This window comes from Caloenas nicobarica, chromosome 1, assembly GCF_036013445.1.
Source record: "Caloenas nicobarica isolate bCalNic1 chromosome 1, bCalNic1.hap1, whole genome shotgun sequence".
Taxonomy (NCBI): Eukaryota; Metazoa; Chordata; class Aves; order Columbiformes; family Columbidae; genus Caloenas; species Caloenas nicobarica.
Window position 1 is genome coordinate 30,933,467 of NC_088245.1, and position 17,163 is coordinate 30,950,629.

Genomic DNA, 17,163 nt, shown 5'->3' on the forward strand with positions numbered 1-17,163 from the left:
TTAAACTCAAAGCCTGATCAGTGCATGCACCACTACTGCAAAGATTTACAGAATAGGTTTGTTTAGACACACTGTAACTACCTATTGACTTGAATGGTGTACTCAGAATGCGGGAGATGAAGTATAGGTGCACTCATGGGTTCATGTATACACTATAAACAGGTTTGTCTCATCAATAAAAATACGAAATACCAAAAGACGAAAACTTCTCTTGACCTTGGGAGTCTGTCAATTGGTTAGCCCACATTAAGAGATATTTACACAGACGTGGCTTTCATAACACCGTATGTGGGCTTTTTCTGCCTTTCTGAGTTGGCAGTTGTGCTTCAAAGCCAATTTTGGCAGCCAGGTATTAATGGCTTTGTGATGCTGTGTTGATCCATTGATCCTGCAAAATGTGCAAGCTCTGTGACAATGAAAGAGGCATCATGTCGCTTCTTTCACACTTACTATTTTCGAAAGTAGAGGAAAAAATCTTTCAGAAAACATTTTCAGTCTTTCCATTGGAGCACTTTTGAATATAAACCTTGAAAACTGTCCCACAGAGTACTGAGAAGGTAAAAGGCATCCCCTAAACTTCATATTACTGTTGACATTTGAAATAGTTTTTAACATTTACATGCCAAAACTCATGTGCATTAATTTAAACTGGAATAAAGAATTGCTACATTAACCCTCAGCTTCAGAGGAAATAAAGTGCGAGGTGATGTAGAGAAGCAGCTTGTTAAGAATACGTTGTTGCCAAGAGGGAAAGTAAGATTCTGTTCTGTCTACTTTAAGTAACGAAGCAAGCACAGCCAGCCAAAGTCTTTGTTCACCTAGTCAACGGGTCAGCAGGAAGGACCAGCTCCTCACAGGCAGTTTGAACACTGGTCCTACTGAGCAGCAGGGAAAATCTTCCCAATTTTGATTCCTGCCAGAAAACCTAAAACCCAAGAACAGAAGCATTATGTAGATAAGCTTTAACACTATCTAGCTTGACCTATTTTCAAACCCAAGGGAAATTCGCCATGGACTACAGTGTGAGTGTGTATGTGTATGTGCATGTGTGTGTGAGAGAAAAATTTAATCTTCTTTCCTTCAGCTGTTCAGGTGCTGCAGGCTTCCTCTGGATTTGCTCTGAATGATTAGCCTTAGTTGTTCTACAGCATTTCTAGTAGCATAGAAAAACCTTGGGCTTAAATGAAAAGTTGGACTCTGGTCTATGTATATGTGTATACCACTTCAGTGATACCAGTGAAATGGGATTTGTTTATGTTACATGGGCAAGCTGTGCCAAAACTCCCTAATGATTGTTCTTCCCATAAATCTTGTTTACAGCATTACTTCAGGTTATCTGTTTTCAGGTCCAAAATAACAAGATGATATTAGAAAATATTTTAGGCATGACTGCATGGTGCTCCCCCTGGCTGATGAACTGCTTGCCAATTTGAAAGTGTGGAGGAATTAACCTCACAGATCTTCAGGACGAGAATTTAGGAAATGGTGGGAGAAAGGGCACCTGTTAAAGGTCATCTGTAGGGCTTTGCCATAACAAAACAAAACAAAACAAAACAAAATATAAAAGGTTATAAAACCTTCTGACCTTCAGTCCTAGCTTTAACTCCCAGATTGTGCTTTGGTTTTGTACTTGTACTATTTAATTATGACATTTTATAAAGAATGTATTCATTTGAATACCCTATTTTCAATGCAGAAAAGGGTTCCCTTCAATAACTTTTTGTTACATATTCTGAGGATACTTTTGTAGCAATACTGAAATATTACCTGAAGTTCCACATATGCAACATGGGAGAGGTCCCATAATACAGAAATAGAAAATAACACTGATTAGTTGCAAAGGCAACTAAGAGATTTTTAAGCATTACCTGGAGAATGTATTTGTAATGGTGAAGGCAATGCAATGCATTGCCGTGCCAATGTTTCACCCTGTGTCATTGCGGCTGCAGCAGTTGCCTTTGCATTTGAGCAGAGCCCTTTGCAGAAATGAAGCAAAATGCATTCAGCTCTGTAATGTAAGGTGGTTCTTATTTTATTTGCAACAGCTAAAAACACGTGCAGTTACTTCATAGACCTCATTAAGATTCATCTGTTCAGGCTGTTATTTGAACCCTAAATCAAAGTCTAACTGTAATGCTATCATCTTTCCTTTACAGATCTGGCATTGTCACAGCCCTCGCCAGATATTCAAGGAGCTTCCTTCACAGTTTAGTACATTCATCTTCAATACTAGCTCTTTGCTGTAGTTTTCCACTGCTGTGGCCTATTAAAAGTCTGTTATATGATATTCATCTATTCTAATATTCTCCATTCCCCAGTTTTCTGAAAACTGCCAGACTATGTAAAAACCTCTTGTTCTCCAAGAAATCCAAGTGATGTGATTTAGATGGGAGACCTGCAAAATGAATACACCATTGTTCTGTAGTTTATTAACAGAGCTGATCATTAAGCATTGCTCTGCAGTTTATCTATTTTGCCAATGGAAACTTAAAGTGCTTGTGGTTGTTAGATTTGCAATTCCTGATTCATTAAATCTCCCCTCACCCAGCTGTACTGCCAGGAAGTTGTGTTCGTTCTCTTCAGATTCTTTCTGAAATTGTAACTACCGGGATCAGTCAGGCCTGTGTTTACTTTGATAAGTTCAAATATAAGTCGCTGATATCATATTGATATCTCAGCTGCAGCAAATACCTTTGCCATTTTATGTCTCATGTCTTCAAAGTTTATGTGGAGACAAAGACACTCATTCCACCATTTATATTCTGCAAACACATTTTCATGCCATTTTTTCCTCACCGTGTAGTTGCAGTTTCTCTGGTGACCTTTGCTTAACCCCATATACTCATTCTTTGCTTGCACTGATTTTCTTCTCCCTGCATACTCCACGTAATTAAATTTAGCACCAATTATGTTCTGAATTTCTGTTCTAATACAGTTATCAAGAATTTAATTTTCCTTTGTAATATATGAAGGATGGGATTTTAGAAGTTCCCAGGACTTAGATTATAAGCCTTTATCAGAGAAATTCGAAAACCACACTAGATTTAGAGATTCTCCACATATTTTGAAATAAAGTGGTGCTAATATCTCCTGTTTATCACAAACATTTCCATAAAATACATCCTGGACTATATATTCAGCAAAGTATATCTCCCTGGCTGTTTTGAATGAAAACAAAACTATTTGATTCAGGAGACTGTGAATAGCACGACATTCCTGGATTTTGTCTTGGTTTAGTTTTTTTCTTTTTGAAATCTTAGCCACCTTATGTTATTCTGTGTGTGATAATGTATTCAAACAAAAAATTAGTTTTCTACAGATTCAAAATTCACTAAGCCTGCCAATTTTTTTTTTAATCACAATGCTGGCATTCAATTTTCATAATTACAGGCAATTTTCCAATATATAGGGCTTTAATTAAACAAGTATTTAATATCTAACACCACAAAAATACACACAAATAAAGGAGTTATCATAGTAAAAGGTCAGTCTAAGCAAAAAAAAAAAAAAAGGCAAATAAAAAAAATTCTAAGCTTAGCTTCTCAATCTCAATTAAGGACTCCTGATTCACTGTTCTAGCTAAATGTCCACTTCTGTTATTCTGCTGCACAAAGACTTCTCTTGATATCACTGGCAAACCTACATAAGAAATGAATGATCAGAACCCTATCTACATAGGGACCTGGTTCTTCAAAGGTTTATGCCTTCTATAAGACAATGAGCATTATTAACTCTCCCAAGTATTTTGCATGACCAGAATCTTAGTATATAAAAACATGAGCATTATCAGAGCAACTTCAGTTTCCGTTTTTCTAAATCTGAATCTACCAGCTGCTCTAGGTGAACCTGCTTTAGCAGATGGTTTGGACTAGATAGTCGCCAGAGGTCCCTTCCAACTCCAATCATGTTGTGATTCTGTGAAGAAACAACGGGAGGATTCTCATGGCATTTAACAAAAATTTCACATCTAAAACTCAAGTTAGAGCATGGAGAACTAAAGACTTGGAGATAGATAATATACAAATCAAGTGACGTTGCAATTGAGTCCTAATTAATTGGAGAAATAGAGCTCTCTGTGAAAAGAGTGTTTAGAAGAGTCATGAATCAGACCACTTTTTAAACTTGAGAGCTAAACTTTGCTAAATTTATTCATTCACACATCATGATAGTGGTCAGTTTTTATGCAATATTAAGGATCTTCACTACATCTACAGAACTGCTAGTTCTTAACGCTGCTAAACAAAGTAGGTGCGAGTATACCGTACCACAGAGCTGATACCATATATTAAGCACCGATGTGTACAGGCCTTGATGGTCTTAGTCATGGACATCAAGGTGATCAGATTTGAGCGTGCTTTAATAAAATAACTGTGAACTAAAGCAAATTCTCCTTTATCATTCTTCGTGCTTGATGTTTTGTTCTGTTGTGCCCTTGCCACAAAGGGATGTCCTCTGCAATCCATACTGTTTATCTTCCTTTTTTTGTCTTGCCAGTCTCAGCAGGATGTCTCTGGGGCTCATCTTGCTCTTTGTCTAGCAATTTTTGTTACTTGGATTCTTCTGTATGCCACTACACACATTTTTGTTCCCCTTTTTGGTGGTCACATTGCTCACATGCTTAGGTAAAATGCTTACATATTGTGTCTTGTTATGGCATGAAAAAAATGCTTATACTGTTGTTGTTTACACTATTATAGTATCTGTTATACCTGTGTTTAAGGTAAGGTATTGATTATATCCTCTTTAGTGTACTTGTAGGAGCCACAGATCTCTGCTTGGGTTACAGTGGTGAGTCATTACTAAAAGTAGTTCATTGGTTGCCCTGAATGTTTTCAGTGACTTTCCAAAACACATTAGTCCATATCTCCTTTCATGATTACCATTCCTTTAAAAAAAAAACCTTCTACAGACTACCCACCTAATGACGTATTGTTAAACATGAAATGAAGTAAAACAGTAAAGCATTTAAAGCAATAAAGCTGTAGCACTATTAAAAGCTGAATCTGCACCCGTGAAAAGCATTTGCTTTTCATTGTATTATGGAAAACGAGAATGGATCAGGATGTCAAAATATCTATTCTATCTTCCTTCAGCAAAACCAGGACCATTTTTATTATATAATTCAGGACAGAGGGTTGTCTAATCTTATTTAGAGATTTCAATGATGAACTATCCATAAAACTCCTAGGAAAAGTTCTCTGGTATTCTGTACACTTAAAACACTTGGTCATATGGTTAATCTTGCAACTTAAATAAATTTTTTATTGTTTTCACCAAGTTCAATGTGGGACACAGTTTATTGCCTTCTATTTTGTGGCTACCTCTGCAAATTTGAGGACTACTATTATGTTACTCTCCTTTTAGTCTCATTATTCTCTTATTTTTTGTCAGTGTGGCAGAAGACTTGGAAATGATCATCCATCGTTCTGCCATTATTCATTACTAAAATGAAAATAAAAGTGTATTATCTTTTTCTCTAAGCTTATTTAGTTAGCCAAGTGAAGAAATTAAAAAAAAATAATAATAAAATTGTCAGTTGGATGTTTTGGTTCATCAAACAGTTTAAAGAAAAAAAAAATCAGATTATTTTGAGGGCTTTTCATTGCAAAGCAAGAGCAAACAATTAGGGAATAAATTTATCAAAAGAGAAATTGTGAATCAAGCCAAATTCTGTTCTGGGTTGGATTTACAGATATGTCTTAGTTAACATGGGAGTAGAATTTTTCCCAGTCTGTAGCAGAGACTCTTAATCAGGTGGATTAGCAGAGACAACCCTACAGCTGTGTCTTTCTGGCATCTGTGTTTTCGAGATTTTTTATGTTGGCCAATACAGCATAAAAGTGTATAATTTTGTTTATACTTGGAAGTTAGCCAAACATTAGACCAGATCGCTCATATTTGTTCCAGAGAGTCAGTTTTCCTTTGATCTTAATGGTCTTTGCCTACAAGCATCAAGGGCTATCTTGATACTTATTCCCTAACAAATTATCTACCATACTTAACAGCTGTGACACAGAAAAAGAGATAGAGGTTTCTGAAGATAAAATAAGTAATTTCACATAGCAGGGGCACTAGCTTTAATTTTTTAGAATATCTTTTTAAGAAGTTGTGTCTGAAGAAAAAGTTCTTGCTGCTGTGTGCAGCAAATTTTCCTTGGCTGAAAAGCTCAGCAATAGGAGATCCTATAAAATTATAAACTGGACTCTCAGTAATGAAAAGATAATTTGAAAGCAGAGAGTTGAGCCTTTTTAGCAACTCTAAGTTATGCAAAGTTTCAAACAAACTTCTTCAAATGGCAAGGATATATTAACATAAATGAAAGTCTGAATTTCTTTAATGTTCTAGTCTGTCTTAATATTCACTGGGGAGAATCTGCAGAAGTTTCATATTCTTTGGCAAGTATTTTAGAATTTATTTTACCAAAATATGTGGAAATACCTGTACTGAGTTTAGCTGGGATAGAGTTAGTTTTCTTCATAGTAGCTGGTATGGGGCTGTGGTTTTCTATTTGTGATGAAAACTATGTTGATAACACAGGGATGTTTTAGTTACTGCTGAGCAGTGCTCGCACAGAGTCAAGGCCACTTCTGCCTCTCACACCACCCCACCAGCAAGGGGGCTGGGGGTGCACAAGAAGTTGGGAGAGGACACAGCTGGGACAGCTGACCCCAACTGACCAAAAGGATATTCCATGCCATATGAAGTTGCATTCAGCAATAAAAGCTGAGGGAAAATGGAGAAAGAGACGACATTTGGAGTAGCTGCTTTTGCCTTCCCAAGAAACCATTACACGTGACGGAACCCAGCTTTCCCGGACATGACTGAGCTCCTGCCTGTCCTTGGGAAATAGTGAATTAATTCCTTATTTTGCTTTTTTTGCATGCATGGATTTTGTTTTATCTATTAAACTGTCTTTATTTCAACTCATGAGTTTCCTGACTTTCAACTTTTCAATTCTCTCCCACATCCCATCTAGAGGGGAGTGAGCAAGCATCTATGTGGCACTTAGCTGCCTACTGTGGTTAAACCATGGCAATACAATATCTCAAAATGACAAAAATTATAAGAATATACATCTGTGGAATGCCTGTAAGTCATGGCCATGAGAAGCAAGTGAGGCTTGTTTTAAATTACATTGTTGGAATAGGAAGTAATTTCACCCTTAGCAATAAAGCTGCCACTGCCTGCTACTAATTTGGATCTAGTTCGTTAATTAATTTGGTCTGATGGTCCTGGAGTTTGGAGTCTATTCACAGACCAAGCACAAAATGGGAAACTGCAGTTCATAGTGTAAAATTTATCCCAATATGTCTCAGCTAAGATTCACGTGAGCTACCTCCAATATAAGGTGGTTCCTCTCTATATGCTTTCAGTCAGCCTCATAGTCTGCCCTGAATACCAAGGTGACTACAAATGGTGATTTTGTTTCCATAATTAGGTAGTAAACTGACATTGAACATCTGCTTTCAGTAGCACATACGTATATAAATGTATACATACATGCACACATACATACATAAATATATATATGCATGTACATATGTGTGTTTGGGGCAAATACATACACACATGAACACAAATGTACACAACACAAACACACTCGTATATGAATAAAATTACTGGGAAAATAAGAAACAGAATAGTACATCATATTAGTGGGGTTTTGTAATCCTCACAGGATATCAGGGGTACTTGTCAAAAATTATTTATTTTAGACCTCTATAGATGAACTTTTACTAGTGCTCAATGACCAAAGCACAGCAGAAATGTCTTTGTGTAAAACAGCTTTCATTAGAAATGCTGGAAAATGTTCGACTCTGGAAATTATTTAAGTTATCCATCACATTGTCTTTATTGGTAGGCAAAGATTTATTAATTGGGAACAAACTAAAAGCCCAAGAGGAGATCCAGCCTAGGCTATATAAGGTTGCTATTGACTTACACACACAGTGTAGACAAACTAATATCTTTCTCATTACGTGACTGAATGAGATAGCAAGTAGTTATCATAACTTAAGTTGGGCTCTCATGATATCTTCATGGGATGCAAAATTTCATTTTTAAGAAGGTCTTGAGAACAACAGATAAACATATTGATGTAGCCTCAATACAGAACTATGTGCTCATAAACAGTATGCTCTGTCAGTGTCCATAAGGACCACAAGGCCATTCACCTATAATCATTATGAAATCTCCAGTAAAAGTTTAGTGTCAGTTGTGATAGTTATGTTCAGTTGCTCAAATGTTTGCAGTTTGATTTGTTGCTTGTTTTGACTCCTTAATGCTGAATAAAATCCAATCTAAAACTAAATTACTTACTTTCTTGACTCAGGTTTCATTAAGCAAGTATATTAATGACATGAATGATCAAAATGGGAAGGAAATAAGCTTACTTACCAACAATTTATGCAGTATGTGCTGGTTTTGTTTCGGATAGAGTTCATTTTCTTCCTAGTAGCTGTTATAGCTCTGTGTTTTCAATTTAATATGAGAAGAATCTTAATATACTAATGCTTTGGTTTTCGCTAAACAATATTTATGCCAAGTCAAGAACTTTTCAGTGAGAAGGCTGGAGGGGACACAACCAGGACAGCTGACCCCAACTGACCAAAGGGATATTCAATACCATATGATGTCATGCTCAGAAATAAAATCTGTGCGGAAGAAGGAGAAAGGGGGGACGTTTGGAGTGATGGTGTTTGTCTCCCCAAGTGATCCTGAGTTTTCATGATGGAGCTCTGCTGTCCTGGACATGGCTGAACACCTACCTGCCCATGGGAAGAAGTGAATGGATTCCTTGTTTTGCTTTGCTTGTGCACACAGCTTTTGCTTTACCTATTAAAGTGTCTTAATTTCAACCCTTGAGTTTTCTCAATTTTATGCTTTTGATTCTCTCCACCATTACACAGGGGGTGGGTGAGCGAGCAGTTGGCTGGTGCTGAGTTGCAGGCTGGAGTTAAACCACAACACAGTAATGTAAACATTTCATTGTTTTTACTTAACAAAATGAATAAACATGTCAGAATATATAGGCCAAACACACATAGGAATTAACCTGTATTTCTTATTACCCAGATCTAGAAGGCCATTTGTCTTGAGAGGAATGATTTTATTCTGTTCCATTATTCATTTGGCTGTCTGAATAGGAATAAAACTGGATTTCCTTACAGAACTGCTGATTTGTTCAGAGATTAAGTTCAAATATTTGGTTAAAAATAAACCTGGAGCATAAACATTATTTTTCATTTCAGGAGACTGTACTTGCTTTTTTGTTAGTGTAATTTGTTCAGAAATACTGTATTATGGCTTTGTAATCTGAATGTATTTTCACCTCCTAGAGAAGAATGTCCAAAACTTTACAATGATTTAGATTATTGTTGAGTCTCAAGCCTTTTTACGTAAACAAATACCACATTTGACATGAACAAGATTTGTCACCCATTTATCATGCTGCTGAAGAATTCCCACATTGCTGCACTTTGCTGAGACCCACCTCAAGGGCAGGATAAACAGGGAGCCTGTTGTCTGGCTTCTACACTTCAGCTTACTGAGCTTGGTTTTTCTCTATGGCAAAAGTTTATTCTTCCTACTAGGTAGGGAAATAGCTTAAATGTAAATTGTCTGTCTTTCTGTTATTACTCAAATACTGATGCATTGGTAACAAATTCCCTACTTCATTTTTTAAAAATAAACAACAAACTCTTTTTCATCTATTTAAAATTATACTTTGGGGAGTTACCTGTATCCTAGGGGGTAGGGGGGGAAAGACAAAAAAAAAAAAAAGACCAAAAAAGCCCCACAACAGAGTAATGATGAAAACAGTTTACTGATGTCTTTTTTCTTGCCTGAAATGTTTCCTTGATCACAACTTCCATAAGGGGTCAATCTAAAGATCTGTCTAGAACAGTATCGCACAGTGGCCAATAGCAGATATTTAGAGAAAGAAATGTAAGAAACAGGGCACATAGAGAATGCTCTTCTATCTGGCAAAAGCTTCCAGCAATCAGTAGGTCAGTCTTAGTATCTAAAATCCAGGTCTTTGCTCCAAAAAACTATCTATTATATTTTTAAGCCATTTAGACCTTTGAATTTCATGATACTCTGAGGTAAGGAGGTCCACAGTGTAATAATGACTTGCATGAAAACAATATTTTCCTTTGGTCTCCTTAAAACTTCTGCCTCCTACTTGCGTTGGCTGAACCTCATACCCTTCAAATATTCAGAGTAACTAGTGAGTAACCGTTCCCAATGCCCCTGGCATTCATCAGCAATAGACTTCAATCATATCAGCTTCCAGAGGCTACAGACCATATGAAATGAAGTCACATCTTGTCTGCAGGTCTCAGTTTTCCCCTTCTTATTCAACTATGACTGAGAAGATTTTTTTTCTTCTTTTCCTTTTTAAGCCTTTCTATTATATTTATCTGTGTTGGCCATTGTCACGAAGGCACCCCAAAATAAGTTTAGGCAGACAACAAGGTCTAAAACAAACTTTATTCTGGCCAGAAAGGTACCGCCAATAAACCAATTAGAAATGGGATTTGTACAATTAGTTAGCACTCTGATAACATAAAATACAGGTTCGGATATTAGGTTAGGAGATTATTCGGGGTGCAGCGAAATAACAATAATGAGGATCCACAGTGTGCATATACACACTCACAAGAAAACAAAACAGAGCCCTCTCTGCCCTGTTTTGCCCGTAAGAGATAAACACTAGCCTACTGCGGCAAGGAAGTTACACTCGTCTGTCCCAGACGAGGACTTATTAAAGCATATATTCAGTAATTTATCACTCACCCACGCACGGAGGTGAGGTGCTCCCAATCCCGGGAGGTTACCTTAGACGGCTTCTCCATCTAATGGGAGGGACTCCGGCAGCATGGCAGACCCGCAGCTCCGAGGAGACCACACAAAGGGGGTCTCCGGCAGGAACCCCATTTATAGTCTGATCAGATCTGGCTGTGGGCATTCCAGAAGCTTCTTGGCTTCTCTATGCCCTGCACCCCGAGTGTGGGCATTCGAGAAGCTTCTCGGCTTCTCCGGGCTGTGGGCACGCTTGCCCCCTCCTCTGCTAATGACCCTGCCCACCGACTCTGTGTCTCCACAAAGAGAGCCATTAGCTGCCCCATTGAAGGCCTCAGTTCTCAGAGGGGGATGTGTAACTGCCACTCCAGTTCTCAGGGCATGTTGGGGGAGGGAAGTGCAACTGCCACAGCCATATATCTTGCAGTGATGCTGTTGGTTTACTTCATTATTCTCCCAGATGTTTTACCATGTAGCTTATGTTAGTTGGTTGCATCTTTTTCTATCATTTATATACACTTCCATGCTTGCTTGCTGCTTCTGCATCTTCCTTTTATCACTATATGCTCCTTGACTGGGATATCTGTAGAACTGATCCCTGTGAGATATACAGTTTTACAGACTCTCCACATATTACTGACTTAAAAACTTGAAAATGTCTCTCATGTTCTTCTGATTCTAATATTGATAGATTTCAGCCATTTTAGTTTACTATTTAACACATTGATTGGCTTTCTTGCTTCTTCCCGGTATTTCCGTCTCAGTAATGGCAAATTGAATTTTCCACTCTCTAGTTTCAGATTTGCTATCTTTTGGCAATTGTTAATGCAACTAGAAAAGAAAAAAATTTAAGTGTATTTTATTTACAACATCCTGCCCTAGAACAGACACCAGTAAAGGCATCACATAAATTCGTGTCTAGATTTTTATCAAAAAACAAGTAGTCCAAAATATTCCATTCAACTATAATACTTATGCTATTTCATCTACTTTGCCTCATGGTTATTCTTAAAGAACTTATTTGCATATTCTTGGAATTAACAACAACAACAACAAAAAGTAGCAGAGATGTACAGGTGCATCAGTTTAAAAGCATAAAAACTACTACTAACAAATTCTTTTTTGTCATGTGCCTTAATTTCCTAGTTTTTTTTCAAAAGGCAGCCAATCTGCTTTTGTTTGCTGTTTCTTTTTTTTTCTTCATTTCACAAGCTATACAAATAATTGAGCTTGAATGTAAAAAAAAAAAGCAACAAAAATAAAATAACCTGCAAGAAGGTGTTAGTGTAAATGTTGATAAATTTCACTCCAAATGTATTCTAAATTGAAAAACTATGGAAGCTGACTATAAGTACGGTAACAACAGTAAGTGTTATGCACACGGCCTCCCGAAAGAGCACGTTTGTGTCCCAAGCCTGCACTGGATTGTGCAGAGCTGGCCTCCCAACCCGAACACGAGTCGCTGAGCTGGGCCAGGAGCCACCTGTACCACCGCCTTTGAACCGGGCTTCTCCGCACTTGCGAAGCATCATGTCTGTAGCAAAGACAAGAACTGTTGGGTCCTTCACTTCTTTCGGATCTCATACATGCTGTGCATAAAAGAAAGTGAAGGACCCTGCAAGACCAAGTGAAGCCACTTAGAATTCCTCTTACCTTTGACAAGATTTTTTTTCTATTTCACTCTGCAAGTGTAACTAAGAAGGAAAGTTACATTTTATTGCAAACATATCACATAGAGGAGAGTTGATAAGAGCCTGATTTGAATTCCTACGTCCTATTTGCACCATATATGTATACATATATAGGCTTATAACCTCTTCTAGTGGGGTTTGATATGTTCCGGCTTTGATTCTTATTTTACGTTATTTACAGTGTGAAATATATGTCCCTTTCCTCTGTGGGTTTGAAAAGTGAGGCATAATTGACACTCCTTGGTGAGTGTCTTACAGCTATCATAGCTGTGAGGAAGTAATGACTTATCACCTGAAGCGCTGGTGTTCAAAAGTCCTGGTGTGTTACCCAAACAAATAAACGAGCAAGACAGAAAAAGCTTTGCTGGGCAGTTTATTGCTGACACCCTGTGAATATGACCTTTTAACCGCTTATTCCCACTGGCATTTCTAACCAAAACTCACTTCTTTCACTAAATTACAATAAAAAACTCCCAAGGATTTGTCTCACAATATACTAGTTGAGATAGTTCACAGCAATAATGTAAGATAGACATACTTCCGCCTAGGCAGCATCTGATTTTAGATTATTGTGCTCTGTTACTTTCCTTACAATGGCACAGGATGACCCAATTCTCTGCTGCATTTCCCCATTTGCAGATCAGGAATCCTGGCTGTGCCTTATTAAGCCTTTTCCATTCCCTGTCCCATCACTGTTGAAACAGGTGGCATCCTGCAGTCTGGCTCTACAGCTCACTGTGAACTCTGAAACTTTCCTTGGCCTCCCCATGTTTGGACTATGCCCAACTGGGAAGCAAATCAGTGAGAGCTTAGGAGCAGCCTTTAATGCAAGACATCCCCATCTGCCTCTGCATATATAAACAATGTGTACTAGAACTCTCATAGTAGAAATATTAAAATGGCTGAGGCCAAACTCTTCACATTTGGAACCCTAACATGTCTTTTGTTATGTTGAACTTTTATTTTAAGCACGAGAAGTATCAGCGTGAAAACCAATTGCATTACAATTACTCACAGATTTGAATAAACGTAAATGTATACACATTATTCTACTGAGAAACAACAGAATTGTGTCATGCGAGGCTTTAGTGTTTGAGATGAAAGTGATTTTCCACATGAAGGAGCTAATGAAGACAAAATCTTTTGAAGTGGGATCTATGCTGTATTATTGTAAATGGGTCAAGGAATTGAGAATTATTTCAGAGCACCAGAAAAATGTAGGACGAATGGGAAGCCATAAAAAGGACTTGCATGACAGAAAATTTGCCTTCTCTGCTCCATATACCTGTTGATCCTACATAGCAGCTGTCTTTACTTGTGTCCTTAGACCATTACCACATAATTAGAGATTTTGGTTTTGATACTATCAGAAAGATTATACGATGGGAAGAAACTTCCTGCAATAATAACATCTTCCAAAAATTATTAACATCTTTTTTTCTAACTTGATTTTCAACTTTCAGTAAGAGAATAATAACAATAACAATAACAATAACAATAACAATAACAAGCTTATGGATCTCCTATTGTGCATGTTTTTTCCATTAGCTTTGGCTGTGTCATGTACCCCTGCTCAGACATGTTCCCTAGCGATCCACTTTAGATGTGCTACAAAGGGAACAGACACTTTGGAACATAGGAAGAGATCATTACCACGGCACATATACCTTCCAGAGGTTACATCTTGGTTACTAATGTATGACTCTGTCACAAAAGTGCCTCAAATTGCAAAGTGAAAAGAAGAAACTCCCTTCCAAGCCACTAAGAAGGCCTCATTTTGGCAGGTTTGCAGATAGCTGAACAAACTTCACCAGTACGTAAGTGAAAAACAATTAGGTAGTGCAAGTGCAGCATCTGCGATTTATTGATATTCATTTATTCTAAACAACAGAATCTGATATTTATTCAGTGCCAACTAAGTTAAAATTAGGAAGACATAAAATAGTGCAGCCTTATTTCCAAATGTTTAGGAATTTATCCTAGCCTGTAAAATTTCAAGAATTTTTCTATTCTTTGGGTTTTGCCACATAAATTCTAGGTATTAAGAGTACGAGGGATTTCTCCCTCTCTTCCTTCTTCCTTCCTTCCCTCCTTCCTTCCTGTCTTTCTTGTCTTTCTCTGTCTTTCTGTCTTTCCAACATACATGTTCAGGGCTTTAGAATAAGGTAAAAGATGACTTAAGCCAGAAGGACAAAAAAACCCACAGTCCTGGAGTCTTTTGGGACAGCCCATAGATTCAAGCAATACTTTCCCTTCAAAAGCAGTTCATAGCAGCCTAATTTTCCTTAAAGTCATCCTTTTCCCCAACTCAAAAGGGTAGGAGGGGAGAGCTGACCTTTGATTAAGTTGCTCTCTCTTTTATTCTTTTAGTTCAAACAAAGACTCCAGGCCTTTCAGCTGCACTGGTTTCATTCTTTCTTTGTGGAAAATGAAGATATGAGGCAAGTTGAAGGCATACAGAATGAAAATTCTGTCAGCTATTTAAATTTTGGGGCTTTAATAATGAAACAGTTGCAATTGAAGATGGCCTTTGCATATATTAAATGTGAGTATGGCACTAAAATTAAAAATAAACAAACAGATACTAAACTGCAGACACTACAGCGTTTTACTCCGAAAAACACTGGAGGTCTCAGCAATGCAAACTTTAGAAGGGCTACTCTTCTTAAGCAAATAATAAGTAATTAGATGGCTCTAATGAAATTAAAATTATGAGCAAATGATTGGTCACACTATCTTACATTTGAATGTAGTTCTTTTTATGGAACACATTGTCAATATGAAAAAAAAAATGCATTTAACTTTCCAATGGCCTTGTCATTCAGATTTGATTAAGTCTATACTGTAATTTTATTTCCTGTGGTGCCCGTTACTGGTAGGGAAGACACGTTATAATTACCTGACAGTACCAGAATTGTTAAAAAAATAAATTTTTTGCAGTTAAATGTCAAATATTCCCTTTAACTCATCATGGAAACTGTGTACTGTAGCAGAACCTAAGCAGGAAAAATCGGCCTCTATATTCAACCAAGAGTGTGACAGAATATTATTACTAAGAATGCATATGGCTACATTAACTTAGCCTCTTAAGGGTTTTTTTTTTTTTTTGTATAAAAATGTGATACTCCTGAAAATGAAGAAAGGTGTTTACATCAGCAGCCTCATAGAAATGTTAAAGTATGGTCACTCGGTTGGAATCTCTAACACAAAATGTAGCTTCAGTACGACTGCTTCTGCATCAGACAAATACAGAGAAGAATTACAGCATCACAGAATCACAGAACGGTTGGGGTTGGAAGGGACCTCTGGAGATCATCTAGTCCAACTCACCTGCTAAAGCAGGTTCACACAGAGCAGATTGCACAGGAAGGTGTCCAGGTGTGTATTGAATGTCTCCAGAGAAGGAGACTCCACAACCTCTCTGGGCAGCCTGTTCCAGGGCTCTGGCACCCTCAAAGTGAAGAAGTTTTTCCTCATATTCAGATGGAAACTCCCGTGCTTCAGTCTGTGCCTGTTGCCCCTCATCCTATCGTTAGGCACCACCCTTAAATTATCCTTATTTAAGGGAAGTGTTTACTAACAATAACTTACTGCAAATACCTCTGCCTCTTACTATGCTCACGGGTCCAAATCCTCTGCACATGAGGGCTGAAAGTTTTGAAATCACGTACCAGGACTGGAAATAATAAATGAGGAATCAGAGGAACAGTGCCTTACCAAAACTAGGCAGCTGGAGATCAAGAGACCCAGAGCCAGCTCCCTGCTTCTGCCACCTTTATATCTATGTGGATTTGGATTATGGAAGAAATGTGTCCAAAATGCACAACGGGCATTGAAATGGCAGTGTCATCATACCGCTACAACTGAGAAGGAATCAAAGTGGTCTTGGACAGTGCTCCAGCATAAGGTAGCTCACAGGGAGAGAAGCAGGAGGAGAACTTTCATCCTTTACATGCTCATATTCTAGAGCAGTTAAAGCAGATTTTTGCTGCTAAGGATGATCTAAGAACTGTGTTTTGCTGGTTTGGGTTGTTTGGGTTTTTTGCCTCACAACTTTATTTCAAATTTCACAGTCAATAATTTAAGCCTTTATACCGCAAGAATAAAGATATTTTCTTCTTTAACCATGTTTGTGCTTAAAAGGATCTAAAGTACTCTGGCAAGCAGAAAGCCAATTATTTCTCCAGAAGTAACAGCAATTTCATTTTCATAAACTGGCTGTAAAATGCAAACATTAAGAAAAAAATAAAAAATTTAATCCTTGATTTGGTAAAGAGAAACTCTATAGACAGTTTCTTTTCTACGTAGAGAAATTCTGACAAGATTTCTTCTGCTGTACAGCAGTATATATCAAAAACTTTCTACTGATTGATAGCAGCAGAAACAAGCATTTGATCTTGATTGGGCATGATATCTTTTCTATATTGATGTCAAGTATGAAACTTTGCTGAATAAATTGAAATATGTGCATTTGTCCTTTTTTCTCTGGAGACCAGACATCACTGTCCTATGTGCTATAAAAATCATAATCTTCAGTAAAATATAAACTTTAATGTCATTTAGATTTAGCATCAGATTGTAATCTGGTCACACTGTTATACCATACCTGATAGCACAGCTACATACAGATATAGCCTTTTTTGTATAGCCTTTTTTGAGGATTTGA